The 13,602-nt window shown below is 42.7% G+C and overlaps 1 long non-coding RNA gene and 1 pseudogene across 1 annotated transcript; one reads left to right on the top strand and one right to left on the bottom strand.

Moving 5' to 3' along the window:
• Window positions 1–13,278, top strand: part of LOC122541262 — a 59,128-nt pseudogene extending 45,850 nt beyond the window's left edge.
• LOC122541271 lies at window positions 791–11,956 on the bottom strand. Its single transcript, XR_006309548.1, has 3 exons — window positions 11,871–11,956; window positions 5,614–5,718; window positions 791–1,186 (listed from the first exon to the last, which is right to left on the bottom strand). It is a non-coding gene; the product is annotated as an uncharacterized LOC122541271 (long non-coding RNA).
• Window positions 13,279–13,602: the final 324 nt, after the last annotated feature.

Below are 13,602 nucleotides of genomic sequence, written 5' to 3'. Positions count from 1 at the left end.
CGAATCAGGAATCTAATTTAGAATCCAAACTGAACAGAAGCAATCCAGTAAAGGACTCTGTGATGAAGTTCTGGAATACATCTATTTTCGTTGAAAATGTGAACCCTCTTGGATAACAATCGAGAATTACTGCGTGTGTGTGTGTGTGTGGGCGTGCGTGCGTGTGTGTGTGTGTGCGTGGGCGTGTGTGTGTGTGCGCGCGCGCGGGCCCGCGTATGCACGTGTGTTTCTGTGGTGATAGTTGAGCGCATGTGTGTGTGTGTGCGCATGTGTGTGTGCACGTGTGTGCGTGTGCGCGTGTGCGCGTGTGTGCGCACATGTGCACGTGTGTGCACGTGTGTGCGCGTGTGTGCGCATGTGCACGTGTGTGCGCGTGTGTGCGCATGTGCACGTGTGTGCGCGTGTGTGCGCATGTGCACGTGTGTGCGCGTGTGTGTGCATGTGCACGTGTGTGTGCGTGCACGTGCGTGCACGTGTGTGTGCACGTGTGTGCACGTGTGTGCACGTGCGTGCGTGCGTGCGTGCGTGTGTGTGCGTGCGTGTGTGTACGCGTGTGTACGTGTGTGTGTGTGTCTTTTGAATCCTTTCCACCATTCAACGAGGTTATGGATGATTTTCACCACAATTTAATTGAAAATCCTAAAACTTTAAAGTACACGACTAATTCTACTCTGTTATTCAACGTGACCGTGGCTAGTCATTGTCCTCAAATCCTCTTGACTCTCTGCTTCCCAGATGCCCTGATTCCTTGAGAAACCAAAACCTCCCAGTCCCAGCTTTAAGGATATTTAGAAAGCCTGACTTGATGGATCATTTTCTTGACATGTTTATTATTTATGGTGCTGACGGACACTGAAACATATTCACAGGAACCTACAGAGGCTCTTCAAACACAGAGCACGGGTTAATTACACAAAAGAAACAACACAGGACACTGAGAAAGACATTAACACAAACAGAAAAACAAAGTTTCATTGTGTTTATTCTTTTTAAAGATGCTCAATTCCAAAGAAATTCCACTGTCAGCTTTACACTTGAGTTTTCAAGTTGACAAATCCACCCATACTCTGTTTGATCAGTTGATCCATATCCAAGTGTCTGTCCCACTATCTCTGGACATTTGTGGGAGCCTTTTCTTTGAGCTGGGTAGTCTCACTTAGTTCATCTCTTCACCGTGGTGGGTTCACTGCAGTAAATTAGGACCAAATCCTGGAGTTAGATTGGACCAAGTGCTTTTTTTTTTTAAATGTCAGCTCTGTTTCTCTGTCTTTTTCTTCATTATCAGCTCAGCCCAGTTTCCCGCAGTCAGTTTAGAATAGATTCCCTACAGTGTGGAAATAAGCCCTTCGGCCCAACAAGTCCACACTGACCCTCCGCAGGGTAACCCACCCAGTCCCATTTCCCTCTGACTAATGCACCTAACACTTTGGGCAATTTAGTCATGACCGATTCACCCGACCTGCACATCTTTGGACAGTGGGAGGAAACCAGAGCACCCGGAGGAAACCCACGCAGGTACGGGGAGAATGTGCAAACTCCACATAGACAGTCACCCAAGGCTGAGAATCGAACCTGGGACTCTGATGCTGTGAGGCAGCAGTGCTAACCACTGAGCCACCGTGCCACTCTGTTTATTCCTCATCCCTTTGAAGTTTGATATGAAAACCATCAGTGATGCTGCCTCCTGGGCTGTCCATTGTAGCTCTGGGGATTGAACAAGGACAGAGCACAGACACCAGGGAGAAGGGGAACAGGAGGGTAACCCCGAGGTTTGGGACAATGTGATGTTTATATCCCCATCAATGGGATCTTCAGGGACTTCACTGCAGAGGGAAATCTGATAAGGGTCAAACCAGCATTTCAATCAATCTAAACAATTCCCAATGAGTGGGATCAGTTAAAATTGTCCCCAATCAACAGAAAATTGGGAATGGGTCCAGGAACAAAAATAATACTGGTGTTATTCAAATGTGTTTCAGCAATTCTAGAAAAAAACGGAGAGTGGCCCCACCTTTCAGTAATACTTATTATTATTGGATCAGTCACTGGACTGGCTGCTTTATTCGGGATAATCATCTGGAGACGGTCATACAGAGGTAAGACTCAGAGAGAGGGGAACGTAGAACTTAGAGGATAGAGTCAGTGTGGGGGAATCTCCTGTACTGGGAGTACAGGGCAATTAGTCGTTGCAATGGCTGCAATATTTGGAATGATCATCTGGAAAAAGCCCTGGAGAGGTAAGAATCAGAGAGAGGGGAATGTGGAACTGAGGGGACAGGGTGAGTGTGGGGGAATCTCCTGTACTGGGAGTACAGGGCACTGTGGGGAATGGAACTGAATAACCCCCACACACACATACACACGTATACACACGTCCTGTCCCCTGTCTGACTTTCCTTCAGGTGATCGGCCCAGTCCAGGGCTAATATTGATCATTAAACCCTTCACACACTCTCACCTCCTCACTGACTGAATATCAATGGAATGGGAGAGATCGCCAGAATCTCCATAAAAGGTGAGGATGGAAAGGAATGTGGGAACTAGGATTTCAAAAAAAACTTGCTTCTCACATCTCCTTTGAACTTTCCCCCCTTCACTTTAGACCTATGTCCCCTAATGTTTGGCACTTCTACCCTGGGATAAAGACTCTGAGAACTCATTCTCTCCATGCCTCTCATAATTTTGTTAACATACATCAGGACACCCCTCAGTCTCCATTCAAGTGAAAACAAACCAGGTTTGTCGAATCTCTCCTTATTGCTCATACCCTCCAAACCAGGCAATCTCCAGGTAAACCGTTTCTGTACCCTCTCCAAAACCTCCACGTCATTTTGTTAGTGTGGCAGCCAGAACTATATGCAGTAACTTATCTTTTCATTTTATGTGTTCTGGCCTTACTCAAGAGACTTCCATGTGATAAATTATCGAAAGCCATTAGTAAATCCGAATAGTGCATTATTCCTACCTGCATTTAATGAACAAAAGACTCGATCAGCAGTAGTCACTAGGCCCACAGGGATAATCCTCAATTCCAAACCTACCAATAACCTTTGACTCCCGGTTGGTCAAGAATAGATCAACACTACCTTTAAAACATGTTAATGTCCCAGCATTCACTGCTGTCTGGAGAAGCAGGTTCTGAAGACTCACAATCCTCTGACAGGAAAGAAATTTTCTCCAGTTCATTGGAATGGAAGATCCCTCATTTTTAAACTAAATATCCAATGATTCTAGTCTCTCCCACAAGAGGAAACATTTTTTCAGCATCCACATTATCAAATCTCCTCAGGATCTCGTGTGTTCCAGTAAGAACATCTCTCCTACTTCTAATCTATAATGAATAGAGGCCCAACCTGTCCAACATTCCTCGGAAGGTAACCTAGCAACCCCTTCTCAGAACGGCTTCTGATACATCTATATCTTTATCTTACATGAGGGGATCAGACCTGTGGGTGGTCCTGCAGATGCTGTAGTACCAATGCCTTTAACACAACATCCTTTTATGCATCAACTCTTACATTAAACTGCAACATTTAATTAGCCTCCCGAATCACTTGCTGTACCTGCATCCTAACTTTCTGTGAATCATGTATCAGAACTCTTAACCCTTCAGAGTTCCACAGTCTCTCTCCGTTTAAATGAAATATTGCTCCCTATTCTTGCTGCCAAAGTGGACAAGGTGTGTGGAACACGTTGTCAGCAGAGGTAGCAGAGGCAGGCACAGTAGATTAATTTACATTGTGTCTGGACAGATGCATGAGTAGGTGGGGAGCAGAGGGATACAGACGCTTAGGAATTGGGTGACAGGTTTAGAGAGTGAATTTGGATCGGCTCAGGCTTAGAGGGCCGAAGGGCCTGTTCCTGGGTTGTAAGTTTTCTTTGTTTTCCCTTTGGTCAATGTCATATTGTCCATATTCTAAACCAGCTGTCATATGCTTGTCCATTTATATCCCTCTGCAGACTCCGGTGTCTGTTTACTACTAACTTTCCTGCTTTTCTTTGAATTATCAATAAATCTGGTAACCATATATTTAGTTCCTTAAACCAAATCATTGATCTACGTTGTAAATAACTAAGGCCCCTGCACTGATCACTATGTCACTTCATTCGTCACACCTTGCCAACCTGAAAATGACAGATTTTTACATAATCTATCTTTCATTTTAGGTCATCAATCCTCTGTCTATGCAACTTCACATGTTACCATTGGCATATGGTAACCTGTGATGTGGTCTCTTGTGAAATGCCTTCTGGCAACCTGAGGTCACAATTTCCACAATGTTCCCTTTGACCAGTTTCTTGCTACTTTCTCAAAGAAATAAATTAGTCAAATATGATTGCATTTTCACAAAAGCACATTGACCCAACCTGATTGCACTGAGATTTTTGAGGTATCTGTCTACAGCCTCTTTAATAAACATTCCAGCATTTTCCCTGTGACAGTAGTGAGCTAACTGACCTGTACTTTCCCACCGTCTCTCTCCCTCACTTCTTGAAGAGAGGAGTCAAGTTGATTATTTTTCAACCTGATGAAACCGTTATATGGACTTTAGGAAATTTAAAACAAATGCATCCTTTGTCTCAGCGATGACTTCATAGAATCCCTACAGTGTGGAAACAGGCCCTTTAGCCCAACCGACCCTCCAAAGAGTAACCCACCCAGACCATTCCCCTTACCCCTGACTAATGCACCTAACCAACACTCCCCTGAACACGAGGGGCAATTTAGCACAGCCAATTCATTTCACACAGAGGGTGGCGTGTGTATGGAATGAGCTGCCAGGGGAAGTGGTGGAGGCTGGTACAATTACAACATTTAAAAGGGACCCAAATAGGAAGGGTTTACAGGGAAATGGGCCAAATGCTGGAAAATTGGATTAGATACATTTAGGATAACTAGTCAGCTTGGATGAGTTGGACTGAAGGGTCTTTTTTCATGCTGTACATCTGTATAAGTCTATGATCTGGGAGCTTGTCAGTGTGTGTTCTGACAGCTTTTCCAATATCCGTTCCTGAGGGATTCTCATTGTCTCCTTTTCTCATCTGATTCTTAATTATTTTGGTAGTTTTATTTATCCTCAAAAACAAAGTATCTGCTCAATTCATCCACCTTTTCAGTATTTAGCTTTATTGATGTGATTTGGGTGAACATACTGAAGGATTAACAGTCAGAAACCGTACAGTAGGGATAAATGGGTCATATTCAGGTTAGCAGGTTGTGATCAGTGAGAAACCACAGGAAGCTGTGCCAGGGATCTGGCTATTCACAATCTAAATTTATTATTGGGATGTGGGATTAAATTTAATGTTTCCAACTTGGCAGATGGCACTAAATTAGATGTTAGAGGAGGTTGTAAGAAGGGTACAAGATGACTTGCAAAGGCTAAGTGAGTGGACAAGAACATTCACACATGGAATGGAATATGGAGAAATGTGAGGTTATCCACATTGGTGAGGGATCAAAAATACAGCGTGTTTCTTATATCTGATCTCTCATAGACATCCATCAGCCAGGGGGACTGGGTCTGACCTTCACATCATCAATACATTTGGAAATGAAAACTGGCACCTACTTCAGTTTAATACAAGCATGGAGAAAAGTTCAAAACTTACCTGGAAGTTGCACTGTGTTTTTGATATCCTAATGTTTGGTCTTTGTTGTAACCTCTGTCTTAGGTTTAAAAGTAGTCATTCAGTCGCTCCAAAACTTCAGTGTTGCTAAAGAAAAAGACATATTTTTGAGAAGTTTTTCATTTGCACTCATCAGACCAATTCACATGAATATTAATGTAAAGGGAAAACAACATATATGAGAGAAGAGTACTGATTGGTTGGCAAGTGGGCTCTGATTGAGGTGTTAAAATCAACCAGGCGGAGGTTGGTACTGCAGATGCTGGAGATTAGAGTCTAATCAGAGTGGTGCTGGAAAAGCACAGCAGGTCAGGCAGCATCCGAGGAGCAGGAAAATCGATGTTTCGGGTAAAATCCCTTCATCCGGAAGGGCTGATGAAGGGCTTTTTCCCGAAATGTCAATTTTCCTGAGCTCCTCCGATGCTGCCTGACCTGCTGTGCTTTTCCAGCACCACTCTGATCTAGACTCTGATGGAGGTGTTGCCATGGAGACCGTAGCAGTTCGTGATTTTCCCCAAGACCCATCAAATCGTAGGATGGGCGACGCAGGAAGAAATATTGGGGACTTGTGAGAAAGGTACAGCAGTGAACATAGGTGATTTTATTCTATAAATATATAAGTAAGAAAGATTGGTAAATTCTGTGAATGATGAGTTCATAAAATGTTTTTGGGACAGTTTCATAGAATCATAATTTCATGGAGCAGCATATTATAAGGAAAACCAGAGAGCAGGTTGGTTACATCTGGTAATGTGCAATGAGACAGGGTTAATTAATAATCATGGAATAAAGTTGCTTCAGGGGAGCAGTTATCCCAATATAATCAAACATCCCATTCCATTTGAGGAGGTGCAGCGAGGATCGAAGGCTACGGTTTTAAACTTAAATGAGGGCATGATGTCAGAGAAATTAGGTTCAGGGATAGGTCAATGAAGATGCAAAATCACCCAGTTATGGAGATATTTCAGAGTACTAAGCTTCTTTCTCATTGGAAGGTGGTCAACGAAAGGAAATTAAGTGTAGCCTGAAATGGAAAGAAAACGTGTACAATTCCACAAATGTGAGTGTGAGAAAGTCTATAGCCTTAAAACATGTCTTTAAACATTTAGTCTATAATGTAATGTCGAATTATAGAACACATTTGCTATACACTAGAAGATAGACAGGCAGGGAGGCTCAGAAAAAAAGTCAGGGGTGGGGGTCCCAAGTTATGCAGAAGATAAAAACATCTGTGCTCACCAAGTGATAACAGAATGCTCTAAGGCAATTAAGAACATTTGCCTTAGCATCAGTGAATCTGTGTGAACAGGACACTGAGTGGTAACATTCACTGTTCCCTTGTGAAACTAATGACAGTGTTTGATTCTGACCTGGAAACAAAACCCAGTACCATCAAGAGCCTTGTAATTAACAGTCAGGTCCTATCAATTATAATGGATTCTTCTTACCCTTGCAAGCGGGGTAGACACAGAGGGAAAAACATTTTTCTGTTACAAGTCCCTGACTTGAGAGTTCAAAAGGACACTAGAGAGAGAGAGAGACGGAGACCATTTTCGTGCTGGGGCTGTCAAAGCCCGTAGAAAATTAACTCTTTGTGCTTACCTGCTATGGTTTGAACTTAATTGAATTTTTGAGACTTTATAATAATATGGAGTAGCCATTACTGGTTATTAAATACAAACTCTGTAAAAGGTAATATTGATGAAGCTTTAACTTACTTGCTGTTCTTGCAGACCACTCTACAGACCTTACAAACTGCCCCACTACCAATTCTAATTAATCAGATCTTATGTCTTATTTGAATTTGAATCACAACCCTGAAAGAAAGCATGTTTAATTCAAATAAGTTTAAATGAATCAGTTTAAATGCAACCTTACGGCAACATCTCAGCCTCAGGTACAGAATGATTCAGTGCTTAAAAACAGGAATCTGCTCCTAGCTTTAAAAAAAGTTATTCTAAGTCCAACATTGAAGGGATTCTGGCACAATGTGTCAGGAAGCCATTTTATGGTCAAAAGTTTGCCCTCGTTGCTAAGAAGCCATTTTCTAAAATAATTGTATCAGACATGTGAGCTGTGCAAGGTTACCTTATGAACTCTCCAATTAGCTCAGACTGGAACCTCTTTATGATAGGAGTTTATCTCACTCGCAAGCACCTAACCTATGTTTTTCCCACCTGATGAATAGCTTAGGGCCTGCAGGAGTGATTAGTCAAGTGTATACAGACCTGTCAGTTAACTTTTCTTCCTTATTAATTATTGTTATCTGTCTAATTAAGAACATGCAGTGTTTTTGTAAACTTTTGTATAACGGAAGCCACTTTGTATCAGTACATCGGAGTAGCCTGCTGGGGCACTTGAAGAGCTGGTACTCTCATCTCCAAAGTTATTAGAACCGAGTTAGTTTAGTTTATAGGTATCAGTGTTATGTTGTAACAGTGATGCTATTAGTGAATAAAGGGGATGACTAAAATTAAACCAATCTGTCTGCAAGGGGTTTTTATTCCAGACTATCAATGAGAACAATCTCCAGGACGAACAAAGAGAGACTCTACAGGTAGAGTCTATAAGGGATTCAAATCTGTACTTTAACAAGTGGCGGGTCAGAAGATTGGATAGGTTATAAAGTACTGAAAAGAATAACTAACAGATTAATAAGGAAGGAAAGTAGAGTATGCTAATTAGAAAGAAAGAACCTGTAAGTGTATTTAGAAAAGGAAAAGAGTAAGGGAAGTGAGCATTGGTCATCTAGAGCGTGATGTAGACAATGAATAAGAACATACCAAATAGGACCAACAGGAGGCCCACTCCATCATTCATTGGCTGATCGTCCACACCATTTTCCTGCACTCTCCCCATATCCCTTGATGTTTGTTAATAATCCAAACATTATTGATTACAGTCTCAACATACTGAACAATTGAGCATCCCCAACCTCCTGAGACAGTCCGTACCAAGGAATCACCAGGTTCTGAGTAAAAGAATTCCTTCCCACCTCAGACCTCAGTGAGTTACCTCTTATTCTGAGAACGAGTCCCAAGGCCCCTAACTCTGACTGCCAGCCAACCTCCATTGACCCTGTCGAACCCTGGAAGAATGAGATCATCTCACATTGTTCCAAACTCAAGAGAATAAAGGTCCAGTTTATTTAATATTATTTCTGAGAGAAATCCTTCCATCCCAGGAATTGGTCTGTAATGTTTTGTTGAATTCCATCTACACCAAATACTGTATATTTTTTTCGTTGGTACTGAGAACTAAACTGCACTTGATAGTCTGGGTGACATCTTATCAAAGCTGAGTGGAATTACAGCAAAGCATCTTTACTCCTGTACTCAAATCCCCTTGTACTGAGGAACAACGTGACATTTGCTTTAATTGCTTGCTGTATCTGCATGTTAACTTTCAGTTAGTCATGAACAAGGATAACAAATCCCTTTGAAGTTCAACATTTCCCATCTGCTCACCATTTGAGCAATGTTAAACCTATTACTATGTTCAATCTTATCTTGCGTAAATGTCTAATCAATCACGTTACTATGTCTCATTATCAGTACATTTGGAAATGAATGGAGGATGGGGATGGGGTTACAAGGCCCAGGAGAGGGGAGAGGGGGAACCAGGATCCAGGACAATGGGGTGGTGGTGATGGGACCTACATGAGGGGGAATGGGACCTGGGAAGCTGGAAGTGGGATGCAGAATCTGGTGGTCATAGTAACGGGACCTGAGAGACAATGGGAACAGGACCAGGAAGCTGGGAGCATGCTCGGTAGAGGGTGGAATGCAGCATGATTCCCAGGAAATGATGAGGATGTAATCTGGGAGACAGGGGAAGGAGTGAGGGAGGCAAAAGGGGAAGGGAAGGACAGAAGGAACAGTAACGGAAGGAGGAGGGCTGGAGGCTTCCTGGGGCCTGCTTACACTTTGCATTCCTTCCCCCAAGCTGCCCCACCACTTCCACATAAATACCCCCAATCACTTTCTCATAAACCAGCCCCATGCCCACATTCCCCCACCATAATGTTTTCATTCTATTCCCCACTATAACTTCATTCCCTGTCCCCCAATGTCCTCATTCCCCTTCCCCTCATTTCCCCATTTAGTAAAAGCATAAGCGAGAACACAACATACACTCCCTAGAAATATGCAGAGTAGGCAGATTGTGATGTCCGTTAGCATGTAACTCTGATTTAATGTCACACTGTCATTTTGGAGATCAATGCTTTAGGCTTTCCATCTCTTAAGCAGATCTCAACATGTGCAGGAAGGGCCCTCACCAGAAGTGGTTTTAATCTGGTTTCTGATTGATTTCTTGCTGCGAGGATTTAGGCATTTGGTAGGTTCTAGAATTGCTGAAATTGGTATAATTTGGCACATACCCCTCCCCTCCTCATTCCCCTCCCCCACCCCCTCATTCCCTCTCCCCACGTCCCCATTTGCAGGAGCTACTTAGATTACACCGCCTCACACTACCTCCTGTAATAATGCCATCCCGTATTCCCAATTCCTCTGCCTCCACCCCAAGAGGGCCAGTTCCACCCCAGAACACACCAGATGACCTCCTTCTTTAAAGACAGCAATTTCCCCTCTCATGTGGTTGAAGATGCCCTCCAACACATCTCATCCACATCCCGCACCTCCACCCTCAAACCCCACCCTTCCAACCGCAACAAGGACAAAACCCCTCTGGTCCTCACCTTCCACCCCCACCTACCTCCGTATTTATTGCATCATCTTCCGCCACTTTGTCATTTCTGCCACTTACAAACAGGCCCCAACACCTGAAATACATTTCCTTCCCCACCCCTGCCTGCTTTCCGCAAAGACTGTTCCCTCTGTGACTATCTGGTCAGGTCCATGTCCCCCAACAACCCACCTTCCCCTGCCATCGCAGAGATTGCAAAACCTGGGCCCACACCTTCCCCCTCACCTCCATCCAAGGCCCCAAAGGTGCCTTCCACATCCATCAAAGTTTCATCTGCACTTCCACCAATGTCATTTATTGTATCTGTTGTTCCCGAAGCGGTCTCCTCTACATTGGGGAGACCAGACGCCTTCTCGCAGGGCGCTTTAGGGAACATCTCTGGGACACCCACACCAATCAAACACACCACCCCGTGGCCCAACATTTTGACTCCCCCTCCCACTCTGTCGAGGACATGCAAGTCCTGGGCCTCCTCCACCGCCGCTCCCTCACCACCCGACGCCTGGAGGAAGCACGCCTCATCTTCTGCCTCGGAACACTTCAACCCCAGGGCATCAATGTAGACTTCACACGTTTCCTCATTTCCCCTCCTCCCACTATACCCCAGTTCCAACCTTCCAGCTCAGCATCATCCTTATGACCTGTCCCACCTGTCAATCTTCCTTCCCACCTATCTGCTGCACCCTCCCCTCTGACCTATCACCTTTACCCCCACCTCCATCCATCTACTATACTCTCAGGTACCTTCCCCATTGCCCACCCCCTCCCATTTATCTCTACACCGCAGAGGCTTCCAGCCTTATTCCTGATGAAGGGCTTTTGCCCAAAACGTTGATTTTCCTGCTCCTCGGATGCTGCCTGACCTGCTGTGCTTTTCCAGCACCATTCTGATCTTGACTCTAATATCCAGCATCTGCAGTACCCACTTTTGTCTCCTGAAATGAGGTGTCCATCTCCCTCCCTGATGTATCACAGTGTTAATAGAGTTCCTCAAGGCACAGACAATTACTGAGATATATTCGTGCCAATCATGCTGATAACTCAGGAGCAATTCTGCAGTCACATCTTCTGTCTTGCTATCTTTATTATGTATTAATTAACCTATTATTTTCTCTGCATTTATTTGAGATTAATAAAATCTACTGCTTCCTGTGACTTCATTACCACTAGGAAATGTTACCAATACTAATAAAACATTATGCTAACTAACAAATGACATGGGTTTGAGAAACAAATCAGCAAAATCCTCACTAGAGAATCCTGTCTTCCTGTGATTTCGTTTTTGAGTTTTCTTCCAATACACTCGACCCACAGACTGAGTTTCCCTCTCTTGCTGCTTTATTTCATTTTATCCACTCTCCATCCTATCCCAGTGCCTGCTCTCTGGGGGGGTCATGCAGAAGGGTTTATAATCAACGCTCCATATCCTTGTCAGTAGAAACAGATTAAACAGGAAATCTACAACAGCTATTCTATTTAAATTCTGGAAAAAGGCATTAAAATGTAATGATTCAATATTTACTGTTACTGACCTGTTAATAGGCACATTTATATTTCTCTCAGTTTTCATGCGATTGATCTGTTTAATATTATCATTAATTCCAGCTCAACCCTTTCTGGAGACCAGGCCCACCCCCTGTCAGCAGGAAGTCATGGATAAGAATGTGGAACTGAAGCTGATGAGCAAATCTGAGCCCCAGCTCAAAACACAGCCCTTACAGAGAGAGTCAAACTATCCACGTGGCCTGGAGGGAGGGAATAAAGCCACAAATGAAGAAGAGAGTCCCTCAGAAACAGACAAATTAAACCCTGCAAGCAACATTTCTGATGGAAACACAGTGAAATATCATCCAGGTAGCAATGTAACAGAATTCTTAACCACCAGTGAGGAACAAGAGGCAATGCAGAGTTTATTGGAACAACACAATGCACATTGAGAAAGTTCCCCATTACAACCCAATACTAGTCTGTGTACCCCAGAGTTTGGAGGAACTGAAAATAATTACAGGAGAAATAGGAATTGAAATTGATGTGAATGGCAAGGGAAAGAAAGGTCTGATCACGTTAATAATAGCATTTCAAGAGAAGCTATTCACCAGTGATGAATTGGAAAACATATTGTTTTAGGGTTTTAAACAATGAGAGGAAAGATTGTCACAAAAAGATCTAGACTGAAAATTGTGCAGCAGAGCAAATACTACATCAAAATTGGGGAAATGACATGTGTGAAGGACAAAGACAGTTTTAATGAGTATTCCTGACTGTGTTTCCCTGGGGTGGATCTGAATTTGAAAGATTCTTTTCCATGTTCTCTTTTCAAATGCTGACTGGCCTGTTGTGTATTTACATTATTTCCTGTTTTTAACTCTTTGATATTTTAAAGTTGGAGACATTGACTGTTTACACTCATTGGATGTCAATACATAAAGAAATCAGCAACTACCAGCAGAAATCAGCAGAAACTGCAACAGGTTTCTCATATCATAAAGCACAACTTAACACTATTGTAAGATTGTTATTTTGTTTATCAGTTACAATTGTATGGATTCAGATGTTTTCATCAAATACTTAAAAAGGGAATTACAAACAATGTTACTTATGTTCAATTATTAGACAAATGTGTTTCCTGGCAATGTTATTCTGTTGCTAAAATTTAAAATTATTGAATCAAACTTGTCTAAAACGTATCCTGTATTCTTATTGCAACCTTTTGGAAGTTTAATTCTACAATTAATATATTTTTGAATTCTGCTCACCAACTTTATTTGAATTGAATCAATTTTTTTATAGTCTTTCAAAAATGGTTTCTATTCCACTACTCATTTGTACTTTATCAAGTGACTTACTTTGAAATTGTATTAACTGTAAAGCAATCAATGGTTGTCAGTAAGTTATATTTTTTGATCCACCTTAGTGTCATCTTTAACAGCAATTAAATGCCTGTACAAATCTGTATTAAGAGTAATTTACAAGAGGATGGATCCCCCTGCCTTACTCAGTATCATATATGTTATTATTTTATTACTAAGTGACTGATATGCTTTTACTCTGAAACGTTTTCCATACTCGTTACCAAGCATTACTCTAATAGTGACCCTCCCAATCCCTACACGTCAGTGTGTGACTGGAAATGTATAATATCTGGTAATGTTGCCTGACACAGATACGAGACAGAACACCGTGGCACAGTGGGCGGCAAGGTGGCACGGGTTCAGTTCCTGCCTCGGGCAACTGTCTGTGTGGAGTTTGCACATTCTCCCCGTG

This window comes from Chiloscyllium plagiosum, chromosome 37 (genome assembly GCF_004010195.1).
Source record: "Chiloscyllium plagiosum isolate BGI_BamShark_2017 chromosome 37, ASM401019v2, whole genome shotgun sequence".
Lineage (NCBI taxonomy): Eukaryota > Metazoa > Chordata > Chondrichthyes > Orectolobiformes > Hemiscylliidae > Chiloscyllium > Chiloscyllium plagiosum.
This window is presented reverse-complemented; position numbering and strand designations above follow the sequence as displayed.